Genomic DNA, 21,678 nt, shown 5'->3' with positions numbered 1-21,678 from the left:
ATGATGTCTGGGCTGGTTTCTGTAAGTTGGAAGAGGCATTGCATCTACATCTGTCAACATAATATCTGACAGAACATTTTCCTAAAGCTTGCTTTCCTGCCAGAGTATTTCACAAGAACACATGCATGTGCACATGTGCCTGCAATCTGGTGTTCATACACGCTGCTGAGCTGACGTGTGAAAATAAGATGTACATTTCATGTGAGAAGCCTGCAGAAAGTCCTGCTGACATGCAAAAGGTGTCTTGCACGAGCACTCGTGTGGAGAAGCAGGGCGTCTGTGCTGTACACATGCATACCATGAGCGTGTATTTGTGTGTGTATCTCACATGAAGGCAGTGTCTTCTGAGAACAACTGGGTTCCAGTCCCAGCCCTTAGTTACCTTCCTGGGAACACCAGTCCTTTGCCTTACTGCTCACGTGGAGCTCTCGACAGGGGTTCTCAGACGTTTTGTAGATGAGCTGCGCTTAGGGTTAGACCAATGCTAAACATCTCATTGATTCACTTCCTTTCTTTCCAGCTCCCACTTTTCCTTTTGTCATGCTCTGCCTCGAGGCCTTCTGCTCTTGCTCTGTCACCAGTTGTGCCGCGCGGTGCCAGGAGAGCAACGCCAGCACCCAGGTGGATCTGCTGCGAGGCAGCGCAGGTCTGGCAGAGCACAGGCACCCGAGCTGCAGTCCTCCAGCGGGATCGGTCTAAGCCTGTAGTTAATTGTTCAGGCTGGTTGCTGTAAGCATTTTTGAGGAAACCCTACTGCCCAATTTAACCGTGGCGTTTAATTAAGTTGGTTCCAAAGGCATTTGCAGAAATATTAAAATATGTTTGACCTTCAAAATGGATTAAATAGACACGATGTTCACCGAGGCAAATTACAGCAAACATCTGTATGTTCTGTGTTTATATACACGTGGAGCTTGCTGGGCTGGTGAATGTATATGGAATATTCAGCACAGAGATTGTAATCTGGAAAACAATTTTTTCTTCTTAGTGAATGTGTTCTTGCACATTAGTAAAATTCTAGCCAAGTCACTTCACGCAGTATACATCTGTTTGCCTGTATAATAATTATTAACGCTTGTTATGGTACATCAGTACAGCATGCATGAGTCTTGGGTGGAAAACAGTGTCAATAGTTTCCTCACGTTACAGAAGACATTCTGTGGACGTTCAGGCTGCGAGGCCACCAGCCTACCCAAACGTCCACAGCTCCGTAAATGTACGTCGGAGAGTGCTGTAGGCTTCAGCCCTGGGCAGTGTGACTTCTTGCATGTAAGTCCTCTTTCCTTACCGTTAAGGCAATTGGTTCCTTTAAGCTTGCTGCTTGCTTAAATAACTCCTGCACTCTCTGGGTATTTCCTATAGCAGCAACTACAAACAAAGCTCTACATCCTGTGCAGCCTGCGCCTGTTTATCTGAGGTAGAGCTGGCAAATATTTGAGGCCCGGCACTGAAAGTTGACTGCTTACATTTCCTTAATATGTATTTACAAGACAGATCACGAAGCCTGTAAATATGTGTTACAACAAAAACATCCCCAACGTGTAGCTGAGCGCTGTGCCATAACCATTCTGCACGGGCTGCTGCTCGCTGTGAGGGCAACAGCCGGCGTTTCACTCGTTTCCTAACGTATGGCTTAACAAAGAGCCTGACTTCACTAGGTCCTGATTTACAATTCTATAAATGCTCTACCTCTTTAGTGCAGTCAAAACATGCGTTTGCAGATCTTGTGGGTTTTTGTTTCTTTGCTGGTTGTATTTGATTATAATGACACACACTTACACCATGCTTTCCATCCAGGAGGCAGAGATGGATCGCAGATAAGCCGTGTGTGACTTCACCGACACAGAAGTTGCTCAGAGGTAGAGCGCTGCGTCCACTGGATGCTGCACACAGACTAGATTGAAGAGTTTTAAAAGCCGCTTAAAACCCCTGTCTTGCACAGAAAATCTCAACTGACAATCTCAGAATTGCTGGAAATGAGTGTTAACTCTGCTAAGCAGAACATTGATCCCCTGGGGAATGATGCGAAGGGAGAAAGTTATCAAACAGATCACCAGAAAGCATTCTTTAGCACCTTAGCTTTCTAGATATCTGCAGTTGTATGAAACCTATTTCTGATTAGCCTTGAGGCAGGACAGTCTGTGAGGGCAAAGGTTTTCCTCAGTGAAACTGTTACGTAGCTGCTTTTAAAATTTGTACAGCCTTAGAGTCAAGTACCAGCCCCACCACTTCTCCACGGAGTCCCAGGCCGCAGATAATGAGCACAGTAACATAAAAACCAACAATCCTAACCAAAAGTAGTTAGCAATAGGAAGCCACAGAGACCTCAGCGTGGTTGGTCACCTTTAAAGGAAGCAAACTGGGAAAGCCTCAGACCTCCACATCCCAAAAGCTGAGGGGGGGGCAGGTGTCGGGAGATGCCCCCGGCGGGGAGCCCAGCCGTCCCCGAGGGACCCACGGGAGGGAAGATGCTGACATCTGCAGCAGGCAGCACGAGGGCTCCACGTTTCGGTCTCTAGAGCTGATAGTCCAGCACTAAAACTACCAAAAAAAACCAACCATAAGCCACCGTCCCTAAGCGCATTTCTAGTCCCAATGTCTCCCTGTCCTGCTGAGCTCTACTGGGGGAAGGTGCGGGCAGGCCCCAGGTGGGTGCATGAGCAGGCAGGACGCTAACATGCACACGCAGCACTGCTGCACAGGCATACCTCAAACAGGCATTTGCTTGCTGGTTCCTTCTGCCTCTCGCTTACCTTGCTGGGAACTGCAAAGGAACACTTCAGTGTTTGCTTACGTTGGGTTACTGGATGCCACAGATCTGTGCTCTGTTACCAAAGGCCGCCTAGTCCCGTGCAGTAGCAAGGGCATTTCTCTCTGTGTTAGGGGTACTTGCTCTTGCCTGCTGCAGACCTTTCTTAATGGTGGATGGAGATTGTGTGCGCGCCTTACGAATCCCTTACACACACCCCTTTGGCAACCTCTTTTATGAAATTTTTATTAGTATGTTCAGCAATGTGCATGTCCTCAGGAATAACAAACAGCACAGAGAATATATAGCCACTCAAATGGTCCAGGGGCTTCAGGAGGGAGGTGAACAATGCTACTTTAAATATTGCAGGATGGTTTACAACCCTGAGGGAGGAGGTGTGGGGGAGGAGGGAGGAAGAGCAGATGGGCACAGTGTCCATTTAAGGTGGTCTGGCACAGTTATTGGTCAGCAACAACGGGATTTTTATTTGGAGGCTCTTTCCAGTCCCCGTTTTTCTCCTGGGTTTACACACACGTCTGTCCCTGCAAATGTTGCCTTGCGTTTCATGGGGTTTTCCAGCTGGGCTGTGCCATGGTGATTAGCTTTAAAGATGGGCAGGGCATTTTGGTGATCTATTTCTTTAGACCAGAGGGCTGTATGACATGGCTGACATACCCGTGTTAGGGGGCTAACGTGGCAGGTCGTGCTGCCCACCTTAGCCGTGGTAAGGCAGTCTCAAATCACAAGGAAATGTGTGCCTGCTACTGGGATCTGTTGGGCGCAGACCTCTGGCAGGGTCTGGAAACCATTCAGAAACATCACTGGCCATTATCCCAGACACGAGGCTGGCTCCAGGCTGTGTGACATGGGGAATGAAAAAAATGTGTTATTCTGGGCTTTCAGCTCCAGGGACATCAGGACAACACAAGATCCTTGGCTTAATTCAAAGCCTCAGTGTCAGAGTAATCTGTAACAAAGAGATGAATACAACAAGGTTCTTAGTTTGCGTGGTTTCCACCCGAATTGGTAGAGCTGAGGGTGCTCTTGCATCAGGGCTGGAGCTGGGGAGGTTATACTGATTCTGGCAACCTCAGCTTGGAAAGAAATCACCAGGCTGTGCTGTTTGTATATCCCCAAATCGTATATGCATGTTCCTTGCTCCTTTCTGAATACAGATCCCTGAATGCTGGGGGGCACAGAGCTGTTAGATTCCATGGGAGAAAAAGGACCTTTTATCTGTAGCAATATATCTGTCTACAGTTTGGGCCTGGTTTATCTGCTAGTTAAGTTTTACTGAATAGGATGGTATTTATGTTTCCCAATTTTCCTCCCCAAGTGACCCATTAAATAACGTTAATCTGTCCGCTCCAGTCTGCTCACCTACTAAAACCCGTGTCTTCCTGTAACTTGCTTCTCATCAGCAACCCATTCACCAGTGCTCCCAGCTGGGGCGGAGGAAATTCAGCCCGGTGTTCAGGAAGGGGAGGTTACAGACTAGCAGCAGGTACCTGCTCTTGGTGCAGCTTTCACTCTCGGCGTGATCCCCTGAAAAGACACCTCTGACTTCTTGCCTGTGTTTCCCCACCTGCAGAATTGTTTGTCACGTTGCAAGCGGTGTAAGGCTTAGTGCAGTAAGGTCCTTGAGGAAGCCGATAGAGCAAGGCTAAGGAAGAGCATTTGTACTCACGTGATTTGTGACATCGATAACAAAATGAGCCTCATTCCCCTACTTTTTCTACCAGCAGTGGTATCAGGCTCCATAATAAACTAAAACCGTCTGTGTAAGGGTTCTAGTTTCTGTTTGCAGTAGGATTATTCTGTTGATCCGCATGGCAGCATGATGCAATATCCCATAGGGGAATTGGAAATGAGCTGTTTTCTTAACTTCAGCATCTTCAGGCGTGTGCGTGTGAAGAGGCAGGCAATGATCCTTTAATGGCACGTGGAAGGACCAGTATTTGTATTCCTTTAAGTGGGAGATGATAATGTGCTATTAAGGATTCAGCTCTTCGTGATGCTACAAGAATAAAGCGAAAGGAACATGATCTCGTGCTAAACAGAGCCTGAACTCTTTGGGGCAGGAACCGTCACTTTCCATAATGTATGCACTGTCTCTAGCATGATAAGCGGTGTGGCTGGGAGATGGTTAAGCATTCCGTCAGAAAAAATGTCATTGTCACCACTGACTGCTTGTGTGCTGAGATTTGCAACGAATGGTCTGGTATTTTAGGGGTGTACCTGCAAAATATTAAACGTTGGCAGTCTGCTGCTTGGAAGCTTGATTTCATCCTTCTGCATTGACCTCTCGGCACTCCCTCAGCTGTTCTGGGTTCCAGGGCTGTGACAGCAGGGGCAGTGTGACAACCTCACTCAATTTTCTGCCATCTGGAGTATAGCCACGATTAGCCCAATGGAGCATAAGGGTAAGGGCAGGTATGTACAGTACCCAGGCACTAGAGCAGTCAGAATGGGCGTGACCCAACAGGAGGCTGGAAAACCGCCTGACACACTTGGCAAGTGATGTAATGCTCCATTCTCAGGAGGAAATTCTTTATTGAACCCCTCTAGCAATGAACTTTTGGCCTGAAGCTGGAGCTTAGATTGCACAAGCTCAATAAATGTGTAATTATAAATACCAGAGACACACCAAGCCCCCGTACAAGTAGGACCTGTTTCAGGAGTCGGGAAGAAGCAAACATCTAGGCAGTGAACCCGCTGCAGGAGCCAGCTGCTCTGAAGGAGAGCAGGCTCTGATCAGGGTGTGGGCCCTGCAGGAGATGGCTCCTGCCCAAGAAAGTGTCATCGGTCATCCTGGGCATCATGGCAGCCAATCAAGCCAGCAAAGCCATCAAACTTTCAGCCTCCTCCTCAGGTCTGGCTGCTTTGAATTGGCTGCTTGACAAGTGTGTGGTAATTCTGCTTTTACCTGAAGTCATTGCCTAATTTAGAGTTTGTTTGCAGCTTTGCCATAGAGGAGCCAGAGCTGGATGGGAAGCCCAGGGCTATTGGGCTTTCTCTGATGTGGCAGATGGTATCACGCAGAGGGGGAGAATCTCAGCTTTCATAAAACACCAGCCCCCGATCTTTTTTTTTTTCTTCTTCTTAAATCAGAGTGACTAAATCCTAGTGCAGAGATAGCAGAACCACTTCGGTGGTGGTTCTGCCTATCTGCAGCGCTGGTAGATCCCTCCTGCTCCCTTAACTCCAAAGGATGGATGCAGAGTTCATGCTCCACTGACACTTGCACACCTGTAACAGCACCGAGAATGCAGCAGAAAGCTATCGCTGGGGCATGAGTGCTTACTGGGTGATTTCAGGGCAAACTGTGCTTGTGATATTCCAGGCTAAGTGTGTAAGCGCACACCAGTTCCGATACGGACCCCCTAATTTTCACATTCTTGTGACATGAACAAGCAGTGTTTCACGTGCTTCTGTTCAGAATAGGGTGAGGCTGGGATGGATGGAAATTGTTTACAACTTTGGGTCACCTGTGACAGTGTGGTGTGGTAGAGGAAGTCATCACTGCTTGAAAGGTCGGAGATGCTGGGTTTATGGGGCTGACCAGAACCATGGTAACTGTAGCTCTGCCTGTATGTAGAACTTCTGCACAAACCCCTGCTAGTTTGCATGTTGGTTGCTGAGCTTTTCATGTCGTGGGTGGATCCACCGCTGAAATAGGCAAATGAAAAGGCTGTTCGAAGATGGGTTAGGAGCAGAACCAAGAGGTGGCATATTCTGTCCTTTCTGAAGGCCAGGAAGACCTGTCCAGCCTGCTCACTGCAACTGTGAGGTTACCATAAATATTCAACACCATTTTGAAAAGTCTGCTGTACGTATAACTGCAAACAATAACATTGACTGGCACTGAACAAAATCAGGCATGGGTAAAAGCCAAAAAAAATATGACTCTTACATTAGGTTGGAGAGTAGAAAAAGGCATCCTAAAGCATTCAGAGCAATCACCCCAAAGCTCTGAGGCACTGTGCAGCAGCACCGTGTTGGGAAAGCACTACGATAAAGTAGGGTGTGTGTGCACGTTTCTGTGTGCATGTGCATGAATTTTAAGGTTAGCAAATGGAAATGTTTTCTTTTAATTTCTACCTGAATATGGATTTATCTTCCTGCTTTCAGGTATCTACCACATCACGGTTTCTAAACTGTACAGCTGTCAGCAGTTATGAAGCACCATTAGTAATTGCTATCAGTCAAGACACCTGAGTGATGATCTAGGTGTAAGAGACTTTTATTTATGGCTCTGTAAACTTTCTCACCAGGTTTCTTGAAGCACCAAATGACATTAGAAGTGGTTGAGCAATAGTCTGAACATCTCTCCGCAGGATACGGCAGCCCATAGACCAGCTACGACATTTCTTGCTCTTAGAGCAGGAACAGCAGCATAGTTCTGGTTTGGATGTTTATTTACTGTGTTCTTCAGATGTATATGCATTAAACAAATATGACCAAATAGTTTGTCACTGCACACGTGCAGTTTATTTTGTTACTCCTATAATAGTAAATGGAAATCAAATGTTTCTGTGACCATTTTAAGCATGTTGCTCTGTGACCTTCCCAGCACTCCCTTCCTTCAGGTTCTGTGAAGTGATTCCTTTTGCCAGTTATCGCCTTTGCCAGTCTTTTCCCTTTTTCTTTTTGAAGCATGCTGGTCTCATAACTTTCCATTTCCTTTTGTTCTGCCTGTGGACTTCAATTTGTTTTGGCATTCTCTGCAGTTGTGAAACTTGAAATTAAGCTAAGATTTTTCTATGTGCTAAAGCAGTTGCCTTAGGTGTGGCTGAGTAGAAGAATGTGAAAGTGTCATGCACACAGTTCAGCATAATATTTGTTTTAGCTGTAATCACAGTACACTATTATAATATCATGGTAGATTATAGTTTATTGTGGTATATTACTGCAGCTAGCAAACAATGCTATCCAGTCTAATTGTTATATCAATATGAGTGTTTCAGGGATCTACCAATGTTTGTACTAGAAAAAAAGGTTTCAAGGGTTTATAATTCATCCATTATATATTGCCTGAAGGTGGAACTTACCATAATATGAACCAATATTGGGGAAATCCCTGATCTCTTTGTACTATCCACTGGATTGAGGCCTATCAGGCTTGGAGGAAGATCTAACCTCCTAAAGCTAAGGCTGTGGAGGCTTATCTTTATGGGTAGGAATCTGTGCCAATCCCTGCAATAGAAGATATTTACTCTATCCAGCTTCTAATAAACATATCTTCTTTTTCTTGTTCTGCTAACCAGTTGACTCATTTTACTCTTAAGGGAAGACATGAGTGATAGAGAAAGAAATGGGGAAGTGTTTAAGACAGAAATTGATCTGCCAGTCAGCAAAGAGGTGAGAGCCAGGAATACCTGGAGACTGAGTCCCAGTCCCAAATTGCTGGCAGCTCCCTGCCAGTCAGCGTTTATTCCTTAATTTCCAGAGGGAAGGAGGTAAGATGTGCTTGAATTAGTCATACTCCTATCTCCCTTACCCCAGGGTGTGTTCTGGGGAACCTTTTCCTGTCTTAACCTCAGGGAACCTAGATGGTCTGTCCATTGGAGTTTGGGAGTTTTCTTTCCAAGGATTGCTCCCTAGAACTCTTGTCTTTCACTTGTCCTTCTTAGAGCCTAGGCTGAGGATGAGGCTCTGGGTATCAACATCAATCTTTGTCCCTTGCTAAGGGACCTCAAACCCACCCTTCTGTTCTTGAAGCCTACCAGCACGACAAAGTCAGGTGGAGGTTTGGGGTATTGGAGCATGGCTGTGGACGTGGATATGTACGTTTATTGATTCATTACTGGAGAGAGGCTTACAAAGAGCCAGGTGAGAATGTGAGAATAGCTGGTGAGTCACAGAGGACGGCAGCAAGGAATGAGACTGCTGATGCCAGGTGCTGATGTTGGTGCTGCAAATGCCCTGAAACGGAGGCAGCATGCTGCGTGCACACAGCAGCTCACTGCTGTACCTACAGCTCGGGCTAGAGCTGTGGCTGAGTGCCTGTTCAGAAAGGAACTGATCTGTTTGCACAGAGCCACGATAGGCGAGGTTTGACATCTACTGGATCTGTGCGTTAGCATCAGCATGTCCTGCAAACATGTTAAGGTAGTAGTAATTACACATAAAAGAATTAAAATCAGAAAAATTTCATGGAAGGACTGCTAGGATTTATTATTATTCTTTTATTATTCTCGTTGCGTGTTGGGTATGTGCAAAAAGGGTGCAATGAGAATGAGGTCCCAGAATGGAGGCAAAGCCAAGGAGCCTTCCTGGCCTGTGGTGGGCCCTGGGATGAGCGAGCTCTTGCAGCTCCTTGTGAGTGCAGTAGTGAGGACCAGCACGCGTGGGGTGAGCTGAAACCAGCTGTTCTCAGGTCGATTCGGGGGAATCTTCTCCTGGCTCTCCTTTTACCCATCCTCCCTTCCCACAGGTTTCATGTGGGAGGGTGAAACCCTGCTTTGCAATCAGAACATTGTCAAATTAGCAGTAACTGGCAATGCAGTAAATAATGTGCAGTAGTAGGAACAAGTGCTAGGGGGAGCAGAAGAGCTGTTGGTAGGTCACCCATCAGTTAAACAGTAGGTGCTGCTGGTGGCTTGTTGCAGGGGGTAGGAAAAGTCTTTAAATCTGCAGAAAGACACTAAATGCATTTAAGAGAAATATGAATGTGTTTTTAAAGCTTGCTGGGTGATTCCCAGAGTTCTAGTTAATCAGTTGCACTTATCTTAAATTGTAATGGGCTAAGGTCTTGTTGGGCACTGTTCTCTCAGTAGGAAGCATCACGGTGTAACAGATTAACTCCCAGAGCTGTTCACTCTCTGGCCTGATGCAGCTGCTCTGGGGTGCAACACAAAAATTAGTGAACCAACAGGACTTCGCAGCCGAGTTTGGGAGGGACACAAAATACGAGATTTTTATATCAGCTGCCCTGGTGAAATGTGGAATAATTCCCTCAACTGTCAGAGGAATTGTTTGATTTATACCCCTGTACAAAATCTAGGCTTAAAAATGTCTCCAGTTGAAACTACTTCAAAATGTGAGCAGTAATTTAGCCAGAAAATACAGTCTAAGGCAATCTTTGCTGGGAATGCTGTTTGCAGAGATGTATTTAAGCCAGCTGCATACACTGGCTTGGGTTCACACGTGTAGCTCTGGGTTGCACTCACAGCAGAGAGGACAGTGTGCATCCAGGCTATTGTGCTATACTGAAAAGCAGTAGGGAACCTAAAGGCAGACAGGACAAAGCCTTCCTATCTCATCCCACCATCATGTGAGACTTGCATGTACTCACCCAAGAGGCATTCCCCTCTGCTGGTCTGGCTGGTTTTGCCGCACCAGGGTTATGATACTAGCAATTTGGTTATGGTGCAAGTGAGAGGATATTAAGGATTTAAGTTTGCTGTGGTGTAATTTTATGATTCCGTGTGCAGAATTACTCTGATATTACCAGAACCGTCTACTGAAAATAAATTTTAGTATAACAATTCTGGCAACATTTGCTTTTTCCTCTTCTTTAGGAAAAGTTTGTTCTGCTGCCATCCACCATTGGTGTGTTGCCGAGGGGCTTGCTGAAGAGCAGTGCGAGGTCTCTCCGCATGTCTGGAAGTTAATTCTTCTTCATTCTGCCAAGTGCCTTTTCTTTTCTCTTTCAAACGGCTCTCAATACCATCCACCTGGTTCTTCTGTTGCCTTCTGTGTGCTAATATCTACCTGTTGCTTCAGTAATCACTACTGTTTTGATAGCACTTCATAGATTTATCTTCCTGAGAGTGTTTATTCTGTTGCAAAGCACTCTGCATAGTAATAGAGCATTCACTCATTTGATGAATGTATGAGGTACCTCTTCAGTGCCATGCTAAAAGGACAGTGCTAATGCAAAAGCAAAGCTTCCCGCTCAGACATCGAGACTGGACAAATAACTGACCAATCCATAGCAAAAGCAAATGTGAAACCCATTAGATAAATCTCCCCTCCATAAAAAGTTTAGTCTGGCAAAGTGCAAGGTTGAGAGAAATTCTATAAATACACCAGGACGGGAGGAAAACGGGAAGCAAATGCCAAGGAGGGAGAGCAACTGCTTCAACTAAAGGCAACACTGGCACGGGAACAGATGGGTGTCATCTAGCCACTGGTAACTTTAGGCTGGTAATTAGAAGGTTCCCAACCATCAGAGGAGAGAGATTCTGGAACAAACTCCCAAGAAGTGATGCTTTTTGTTGTGTGTTGTGCTTTTTTTCACCTCTCTTGCTTGGAAATGAGGTTAAGATAGACCTCGGTCAGCTGTCACAGGGGTTGTGTCTGATGTACTGGTGGTGTCTGCGCATGTCCTCCCTCTGTCCTGGGTCCCCACAGTCCTCAGCAGAAGGGGTGGAGGAGAGAATAGCATGCAAGTAAACCTCAGCATATATGCAGTGTGAGTTCATCGAGAGGGTTTGCATCATTCCCATCCTGGAGGACGAGAGAGGAAATAGCCGAGAGCTCTCCTTTGTGCCTCTGTGGCACAGAGGATCAGTCCCAGAGCAGAGCTTCCTGGTGCAAAGGCCTAAAGGTACAAGGAGGCAGCAAAGCTCACCCTGGGGAGCCTGCCCCTCTGCAAGGGCCCTCCTCAGCGCTGGAGAAGACAGGCCTGGAGCAGAACATAGCCCTGAGCAGCTAGCCCTTTTGCAGCTCGTCAGCTCCACATCTGAGGTCTGTAGCATGAGCTTATCTCCAATGAGATCTCATTGATTCTGAATTACTTCTCCTGCTGCACAACAGGCAGATGTGTATTCTCACACCCACTGCTCACCTGGTTTTCTGTTTTTTGCTTTAGTAATTGTGAAAGTCACCTGATAATTCAGCTAAAAGCCCTTACGAGACATTACATAATGTCCTCGGAGAAACCCTGTCTGCTGCAACATTGGATAGATTATTATGTAAAACTTTCTTTCTTTTTCTCAGTTGTTTGTTTTTGGGTGGGGAGTCAGGCTGGATTTCCACTTGGCTGAACCTAAAAGGTTTTGGGTTTACTCTGGATTGCTCCACTATTTTATTAATCTCTGGAGACTCTGCTGGAATTGGCCTCAGCATCACAAGTGAAATGAGTTTGGCAGGGCTCTCTGGAGGCTAGGCAGCACACCTGGCCGTGCTCTGAGGTGCGATTCAGCTCAAGTGGCAACACTTACTCAAGAAAGCCCCCAGCTCTAATGTGATGATTTAATTAGCATCACTGGACCAGCTCCATGGGATAAAACCTTCTCCCTGTGCTCCCTCAGGAGTGCTGTGCTTTCTGTACGCTGAAAGGTTTGTGCATTGCCTGCAAACGTGGGCAGGAGAGCTGTGAGCAGGCTCTGCTGAGGAGAAGGAGTACGAAGAGGCAGGTCGCAGCTTACTTGCTGAACCCTCTGCCTGTGGCCTCTGTCTCTTGAGCGACTATTGGAGGCTTGAGGAGCTCTGGCCCGCTGTCTCCTCCCTGGTTGGGTCAAGACCCTGAGGCCCTACCAGCCCCAGGGTAACAAACTGCCCGTGGAGGACACCAAGCTCCCACGCAGGTTTGAAGAAAGGTTAAAGGCTAACAAGTAAAAGAGCAGCGAGGCACCTCGCCATCCCCGAGCAGCCTCTGTCTGTGTCCTGCAACTCTCCAGCCCCAGCTACGAGGGCGGATGGGAGGAAGTCTGACCTCTGCTCACAGTTTCCCCGCAGGTGAAGCAGCAGCAGACACCTGCCCAGGCATCAAGAGCAGCTGTCACCACCACCGCGTTTTGGGAGGGCCAGAGGAGCTGATTCATTGCTGGGGGTCTGCAGCCTTGCACCAGCGTCTGTCCTGTTGTCCTGCCTGGCATCCAGCGCAGCGTTGTTCATTGCCTGCCCCTCGCAGAGACACCAGGAGCTCGTCAGGGCTGTGCTTTAGGCAGCATTTGGTTACAGAACTGGGAACAAGAGCTTTGAGGTGATGTCCTGGGCAGAGGCCTTGCCGAGGAACCTGCTCCTTGGAGCCCTACAGGTGGGTGCCCACACAGCAGAGGGCAGAGCCGTGAGCCACAGCTCGGGTCAGCAGAAGTAGACAAGAACCATTTTCCTTTCTGTCCAGAAGCTCCAAATGGAAGTATTTCCTCTGAAACACTTCTTTTGCCTGGATGTGATGTTTCAGGGCTGAATGAAAAACTTTGTTTCCATTCATGGAGTTCTCTTTGAACTGAGGTTTTAAGCGAACCTTTTCCTCTTGAAAGCTGAGATTAAAGAAAGGCATCAACTGCAAAAGAATTTCTGTTGAGAAATATATCAAAAATGCAAAATGTTAATTTAAAAAAAATCCCCTATGATGTGTGGGGGGTGACAACAATTCCTTTTAACAGCTGTGTTTTTTCAAAGGGAATTTTTTCCAATCAGAAAAATATCAAACAGCTCTATCAAAATGGTGTTTCCTCCTCCTTGTTCACATTTTTCCCTTATTTGGGACATCCTGTAACAACTCAGAATCCAGAAAGTCTTTTTTTCCCCAAAGATTTGCAAACCTCCTCGATGAACAAGCTTCAGGCTTGTCATGAAACCTGAGTCCAAGGAAGGTTTCCTGGCTTCAGCTTTCAGTCTGATGTTGCACATGGCTCTGGCTCAGAGGATCGCTTTAGTCTTGGAGCAAGGATGGGAAATCCACTTGTGCAGAGGAAAAAAAGATGGAAAGTGTATGGGCTGTAGTGTGGAAAATCCAGCTGCGGGACAGCCTCTCCGTCCCCGCTGCTAAGCCCCGGGCTGGTGTCGTGCTGCAGTTCTCACCAGCTTTGGCAGTGGAGCTGGATTGCTGTGGACCACCTTAAATGTTTTCCATGCCAGCTGAGCACAGAAAGCTGCTGAAATGGGTCTCTGCTGTGCAGCGCACTCTCTCTTAGCAATGCCCTCGTGGTGACTCAGTCCCATTCCCCGCTTCTTTTAACCCACAGCAGGTCAAGAGTTTAACAAAGTGACTGGGGCTGGGAGCCAAGTCCCCAGAGTTGCAATCTGCAGCCAGCATGCCAGCATCTGGAAAGCGTTTGTGACCAATAAAAAATGAATGTGCAGACTCCGCCAAAGCAGCAATCATTTGGCATCTCAAGCCCAGATCTTTACAAGATGATTCTTCTGAGGCTTGGAAAGGCTTGCCTTAGTGTTTTCTAATAAAAACAGTTTTGGGCTGGGCCAATGGCCGGGTGAATAGTGCTGTGCGTCGCCACATGGGAGACAGCCAGCCGGGGATGGGAAGACGTTGCTGGAGCCTAACCTCTGGGCTGGCTGGTGCCGGATGCCTCGTGTCGGCGATGCTCTCACTCGGGCCAGGGCCAGGGCACTATGGGTGTTACAGCAGCTGCCTTTTAAATGTGCTTCGACCTTGGGCTGGTTTATCTGGTGCCACAGGACTGCAGGGGAAGGACACATGGAACAGAGGGTAGAGGAGCGCCCAGCTATTGGGGCAAGAAGTACTCGGTCTTGTTAGACTGCCTTAGTCTCACCCCTGGAAAAAGTGGCCTCCAGCCTCCAGCAGCTACCTTTCCAGCTGGTGCAGCTGTCTCTGCAGGGTACTGCAGCATTCCCACCTGTCTGTCGGTTCCTGACTGCACAAAAACAGCAGGATTCACGTACAGGTAACACGGTAGGTCCATGCATATACAGGCTTGATACCTTCAAGTGGCAGAGGCCTGCTGTGGGTGTTCAGGAAAGGGGAAAGAGAAACATAATATGTGAATGCTGCCAGTGAGGGTCCTTGCCAATAGCTAGCTCGTCCTGCTGTTGTTGAGCACATCCAAGAGTCCTTCCCATTGCTTCCGGACTCCATCCCTAAGGATGCATTGAACTCGGCACCCTGCTCCTCCTTGCAGTGCTCAGCAGGATGGGTTTGTCCATACGGATGTTCCTTCCCACAGCTGGATTCCTTCTTTCTCATTGCTTTATCGCTCTTCTCTGGAGTGGCCATGGCTGGCAGTCATGTGCAAGCCTCTAGGGCTTTGGACTCCACCACCACATACCCTGGATTCCACTGTGAGGAAACAAACACAAATGAATGGAAGCTTAGTAATTGTCTTGCAAGTTGCCAGAATATTTTCTGCTGGAGCTATACGGATGTTGTTCTTATGGTGTCATCCTTCTAACTACAGAATCAATACAGTGCCGTGGCTAGAGCAGTGCAGCTGGGGTGCAAGGAACTCCACAGCTAACCCCTGGTTTAACTCTGAAATAATGAAGAGAAACTCATGGTTGCTTGATGGTTTCAGAGAATGACTCTGCACAGGGCCTTCTACCACAGAAGAGGAAACTGGCATCTAAACTGCAGGATTAGAGCACAGTTGCAGCACAGATGCCCTCGTTTTGTACATTTGTTCTTGCCTTTGAGGGGCATCAAAGCTGTAAGATTGGGTTAGAAGGATGTGGAATCCTGTAAACAAAGAAATTTTATTTTTTACATTTCAAACCATGGGTATTTGAAGTGAGGCCCTCTGGGACTGCTAGGGCTGCGCGTAGCACTGCTGCTTTGCTAAGTTTGGTTTTGAGTCAGCGTTGTTTGTTCTCACCTGGGTTCTGCACGCCCTAGGAAGATGAGGTAGAGTCAGCCAGTACCAGCTTCTGCACGGCAGCGTGTGTACAAAGGGTGGGTGAGGGTAACCGACCCAGGGCAGGTAAAACCAGCAGTGTTTGAAAAGATGTTAGTGTCTTTGGTCAACCTATAGTATTGCTAAACCCACTCCTTGTGTGCCTAGCCCTGGCAAAATTAGTGAAACAAAACCAACTCCCCCCAGAAAAACTTTTTGCTTTGAATTTGTGTCACACGTGCAAAATCCCTCCCTCCAAAGGAAACTCAGCCAGATCCACTTCATTTGCCCTGCTTTGGAAACTTTAGGTTGGGCCAGGTTGGCTTTAAAGGTTGAGTGACTCCTGGCCAAAACCAGCCTGAGTTTAAAACTCAAAACAAAGAGAAATCCAGATACTTTCTAACTTCTGCTTCAGGACGTTTCTTGGAGCCCTGAAGTTACTGTCAGTTTGAAATCTGTCCCTGGAAGATGGCTGGTGCATATGGCCCATGGTCTCCAGAAGTGGCAATTCTTTTTCCTTCTGTTATTTCTCATACTTTTGTGGGAGGTGCCTTATTAGCCCTAGTAAGAGATTATTTAGAGCTTGCAAAATATGTCTTGTGACTACTCAGCACTTTCCATGCATCCCTGAGCACTGCTTCTATTTCCTCTTGATGGAGATGGGGCCCGGTCTCTTTGCCTCTGTCGTCCACGCAGCAGTTTCCTCACAGCATTACAAATGTTCCACTTCCTACAGATGCTGAGATTCGTCACCCAGGGGATGTGTTAACCCTAGCAGTGCTGCTGCACTGACCTGAGCCTACCCCTGGTAAGAGCTGCCTTCTGGAAGCACCCCACGGGGCCGATGCCCAGCCGCCCCAGGAGGTAGTGGGGCACTGGGTGGGCAGATCTGTAATAAAAAACAAGGAGCTGTTGGGCTGTGGCATGTCCCCGACACCTAGGCAGTGCAGCCAGCAGTGGTTTGGATGCTTTCTATGGGATGGCAGCTGGACGGGTGGAGGCCTGGAGGCAGATGGCAGCAGTGGGTAGCGCAGCGTGCGCGTTGGTGAGGCACAAGCAGGTGGTGCACCCATGGTACAAAGTGACGGGCGTGTGAGCGAGGCATTTCATCCTGTGGTGATCCCGGGGCTGGATGCCTTGCACCATCTGGGTTTCTGGTGACTTCCTGCTCTAGCTGGTGGCTTAAGGGCATTGATGCTCTTGCACACAGCAGGCTGCTGCCTGCCTGCATGGTCACAGGATGCTTCTCCTTAAACACGTTCAAGCAAAGGTTGCTGTGTTACACCTAAGCGTTCTCTGTGGTTGCTGCACCACTTTCCTCTCCCCCGCCTCTCTGACCGTGAAGGGTTAAAGCCGACTTTTCCCATGTGCCTGCTGATGAGCTGTGAATATGCAGCTAGGACCTGTTTTCACACATATGTCCCTTTCTATAATCCAATCTTCTTCTCCACTGTGGCACAGACCTGGAGGCTCTTCTGCAGCATAGTGTGGCAGGTCTGCTGCCATGGGATAAGATGCAGTAGGTTGATTTACATAATCACATATGCAAATAGGTCAAATCAGGGTCCTTTCTTTCAGCTTTGGTTTTAAGGGGACTGTGTCCATGGGCTTGAGAGCAAAGGGATTTGAAAGGATGGTTTCTTCTCTTGAGCTCTTGCAAAACAGAGCACAGCATCGGCAATGTATTGCTCTTACCAGCCTCGTACAGCCCACTGGGCATATATGATTAATTGTGCAAAACCACCTGATAACCCATCCCATGCAAATACACCCTTACCCTCTAGGCCTACATCATCTGTTCCCTCCACTGGAAGTGTGGACTGCATCCTTATGCAGGAAATGAAAGAAACTGCATCTCTGAGGAACAAAGGGAATTCATCTCTTCATCTGGTGGAACATTTAAAAGATGTTAAGAGCAGCAACAGCCTCACACCTGTGGCATACCAGATGAGCACTGGTGGAGACACGTGGGGAGGTCATTTTAATGTGTGCCCTTAAAAAGGCTACAGAGAATAAATCAGAGCGCGGCAGTGTCTGTCAGCACTCTGAATGAGGATTCCAAACATTTCTGCTCCTACTTGCTTCAGTTTCTTTCAGTTTTTTGCATTACCCCTGTCTTGCAGTGATGCTGGCCGGCCTGGTACGGGCTTCGGGGGAACTCCCAAAGTTGCAGAAGAGAGCAGTGGGAACCATCCACGATGAATTTGTCAGTCAGTTCACTGATCTGTTTCCAGTAATGAACGTTGTAGGAAATCCCAAGGAAAACTTCAAAAAAGTGAGGCTAACAAGGTAACAGTTAAGGCAGTACATGGGCTGGACTAGAGTGACTAGGACAGGTACCAGCGGTATCACACGTTCTAGCCTGGCTGCTAAAAAAAATAAAAAATAGCAAGTGAGACTAGAGGTAAATTGTATGTGTTAAAAGTTGCATCAAAAATAATGACCTCTTGTCAATTTTAAATGCTTTTCCTTTAGAATTCCACTGACTTCAAGGGAATGTGCATCTTGCTCTGCTCTTCTGCTTGCATGGCCAACTCTTGCTTGAACATATGTGGAACTTGCCAACTTGGTTTAAAGCTTTAGATGAAGGAAAACATGGCCAGGTGCTCTAGCTAAATGCCACGGTTCAAGCACAAAAAAACAAGAGATGCAGTAACGGGGTGCTGTTAACTCTTGTCCATTAGAGATTCTGATGGCATGAAGCAGAACAGTGGGCATTCAGAAGTAGGTGAAGCATATTCAAAGGTGTCTTTAGCTGTGGGCAGTCTCCTTGGTGAGGGAGAATATTTTGCTCTAAGTCTCCTAAGCAGCTTCATCATCCTGGAGCTGCAGGCACTAGGCTGCTGTAGGTTTGCAGCTCAGTGCAGTGCACTTATATCTTCCTACCCAGAGGCTGGCAGAGCTCTGTAAATAGCTACTGTCATATCCACTATGCCGAGGGCAGAAGGAATGAAAAACTGCCAAATGGATTGCTTGGAGTAGTAGGAGATTCCCTCTGGCATATAGTTAAGTCACTTCGGCAGTCTCTTTATCCCTGGAGCGACACAAAGTTACCATAGATAGGATCTGAGTTGCCTCATTAGAAGTGTGTAAACTGCTCCTGCCCAGTTCTGCCTTCCTTGCACGCTCCATCGCACCCAGGAGACTTCTAAATCAGCATTTATTGCAAAGGACCAACAGAAGCATCTGCGCTAGCAGGACGTCTCAGAAGAGCAAAGAACCAAAGAAGTTGTGGTTCTTGTAAGAATCGGCTAATGCCAAAGAAAAGAGAAGAACATCTCTTCAGTCCTGGGAGCACTGACAGTAAGGAAGCTGTGAGCATCCTTTGCAGCTGTAATGCTCACACACGGACAGCGCTGAGGATATTGAGCATTCTCTGAGGCTTCATCCCAAAATGAAGCTGAATGCACTGTTACTGGTAGGAACCAGTGCTGATGTTAAGGCTTGATCTGAGTCCTGACTTTGATGTCTGAGAGTGATGTCTGTGCTACCGAGATGTGTTGAACTGATGTAACATTTTGCAGCACCAGTGCACGCCAGGTCAAAGTAGTTAGATAAACTGGTGTATCATCGACAAGAACCAGAGCGATCTCTTCTTGAATATGACTGGATAGACAGCATAGCTACTGCCACCACCATTCTTCAGCAAGCTTGTTAGCAGCTGAGGCAAGAAAGGGTGGGCACTGAAGGATGACTGGCGACATTTTTCCTTGAAAGGTGAGCTTTTGAAAGCTATGCCGAGCTTGCACATCAGGCAGAAGCTGGGTGTGCCTCTCCTGTGGTCTCTTGGAGAATCTGGGTCTGGAAGGCTGAGGCTGCAGCAGCCTTTAAAAGTGCTCATCCATGTAATTTGATTCTGTGCTTAGTATCTACAGTCAGTTTGGTTGTCTTTGCCATCTCATCAGCCTTATCCTAATGAGAAGCTGACCTGGGCCACGGTTGTCACCCAGCATCCAGGTTCTCACTTCTGACCACGTCCAGGCTGAGTGAGATGGGAGGCATGCTGACCAGCTCTGCTTTTGCATACAGAAGTATTAGCCGTAGCAGAGAATCCTGCAAGTGTGAGTGTGTGTATTTATAGGGAGGCAGATTTAAACCACATTTGTCCTGTGTTTCTGGCAAAGAGAGAGCGTGAAATATTTGTGACCCGAGTCATTGGCTTTCCTGCCATTTGTATAAAAATTTCCAGATGTGATTGTTGATGCCTCACCTGGGACCAATTAAAGAAAGAAGGAATATCCAGAACCAACTGTGTACATGTGGATACTTGACTTGTTTGTGTGTGTGCGTGCGTGTGCGCATCTCTGTTGCAATGCGTGTGTTTTAAAGGAAAGCAGAATTTCAGTTCAAAGAACTTCTGTTTTCTCCTTCCAGGGCTTTCCTTTTGTCTACATTATCCTTTCCTCCTTGGATTGTCCCTGTCCCACAGCCCAAGATCAATTTGGATTCCTTTGACACTCATTCATATTTACCTTCACACCTTTTCTGTTTTACCCCCAACAGCTGCTCTGTGGCTCACCTTGGTTACTGTGATCTTCCATGCAGGCGTAACAAGTTCGCTGTAGAAGACAGCTCTTGAATGCTACAAACTTCTAGAAGGACAGAGAGGAGTCCTCAGTAACACAGCAGAGACTAACCCAACCAGGTTCCAGCACAACATTTGGACTGCTCATCACAAAGTGAGCCCAGCTTCTTGAGCTGTCTCCTGCCCTCACTTTTCTCACCTATTGCTTCAGCTGTCAGTCTGCTGGGTCCTTTTTAGACTGCCTAGGGATTAAACTCCTGGCTCTTCCCTTCCAGGCCTTTTTTCACCCCACTAATGTCTGGAAACATCTATCCTTCTTGCTCCTTTTTTGTTGAGTTTCTCCATACTTTTCCGTTCCTTCCTATAGTCCTCCCTGAGTGCATTTACTAAGCTACCTCCCTGCTTCAGTCACACCCTGCTGGAAAGTAAATCTTAAGTCATCCAATCTTCTTCCCTTCTTTAATTGTTGTTTTTGCAAGGGGAGTTCAAACAAACAAACAATCCCCCAAACATCTGGTGCCTTTCAGGAGCCTTATACTCATAGCCAGCGTGAGCATGTGGAAAGACAGGATGAGAACCCAGCTAGCTTGCAAAAACTAGGCATAGACCCAAAGACAGGGACCTGTTCTCATTTAAAGTAGCCAACAACACAAATTTGAACTTACTTTCCTGCTTATCAGTCTTTCCCTTCAGCCACGATCAAACCCATTTAATGTAGATCCTCTGTGCCTGCTGGTGTTACCCAGCCCGTGGTGTGGGCACAAGGCCTTCCCTGTGCAAGCATTTCTTTTAAAAGGGGAAGAATGCAGGGTCTGGTCTGCAGCAGGAGTTATTGGACAGAAGGTCTGGAACCAGAACTGTTGCTGGAGGGGCTGTTTCTGCGTAACTTCAAACAGTGCGGCAAGCATCAGGTCCAAAGTGAACTTTGCTTTCTTCTGTCTCATTTTTTAGAATTCCCTGTAGAGCTCTTCCAAGTGGATTTGGGTATGTTTATGCTTCTTTTCAACAGAGAGGATAATTAAAATACAATTGTAAATGCTAGTGTACATTTTACACAGTCATTTGTTCATTAACAAGAAGTTTCCAGGGCAGTTATGTTTTAGCTCTAAACTTTCAGCTAGGATTTTATTCCTCTACCAGCAGATATTCATAGCTGGACTAGAATCGACAGCCTTGTTAGATGCATGTTAAAACAGGACTATGACTCCAGTGTAGATTTATCTTTTCTGTGTCTGCTGGGGAGAAGTATACACATGCACTACGCAGCTGATTACAGCTTTTTCTAAAAGGGATATTTTTATTTCCATGGGTTATAGTGAAGGGAAATTATTCAGTGTGGTGTTTTGCCCTGGGAAATGTCTTAAAAGGTTAAAAGGGTCCTGCTTCATTTCTTATGAATTCGAAAGAGCCACATTCAGAAAATTGGGACACGGCTGTCTTCTGTACAGTGAAGCTTTTAGGTGCCTTATCTGTATCTGAAGTGGTATTCTCTTCTTGAAGTTGTAGCTGGCACGTGTGTAAACCTCTCAGACTGCCTTTATGGTGTGTGCTGGCACTGCCAGCCCCTGACACAAACGTTTCTGCAGGATGGATAGGAGAAGTTCAACGCCACCGTGATGGTGTGGGTGCCAGGCACTCCAGCTGCCTGCTATGGAGCCTCCTTCTGTATGGCAAGTCAGAGAATTAATGTGCTGCTCTATTAGTGCCGTATCTGCTGTGTTTCTCTGCAGACGTTCCAGCTGCCCGGGGCTTTATACCACCGCGCCGTGCTGTGTGCTGTACGCAGCTGGTCCCAGAGAGGAAGGGTAAAGATAAACTGCAGCAGTTTAGCAGTGCAGCAGCCAGGTTATCTCAGCTTCCTG

The 21,678-nt window shown here is 47.1% G+C and overlaps 1 protein-coding gene across 1 annotated transcript in view; it reads left to right on the top strand.

Annotated features, from left to right (window-relative positions):
* The window catches only part of UBE2L3 (ubiquitin conjugating enzyme E2 L3), a 243,152-nt gene that overhangs the window by 49,798 nt on the left and 171,676 nt on the right, over positions 1 to 21,678 (top strand). The window contains exon 2 of the mRNA XM_084491615.1: positions 19,795 to 19,970. The gene's annotated coding sequence lies outside the window, so the exon portion shown is untranslated. The remainder of the gene's footprint in view (positions 1 to 19,794; positions 19,971 to 21,678) is intronic.

Source organism: Aythya ferina (genome assembly GCF_964211825.1).
Source record: "Aythya ferina genome assembly, chromosome: 17".
Taxonomy (NCBI): Eukaryota; Metazoa; Chordata; class Aves; order Anseriformes; family Anatidae; genus Aythya; species Aythya ferina.
The sequence above is the reverse complement of the archived record's forward strand: the minus strand, read 5'-3'. Positions and strand labels throughout refer to the sequence as shown.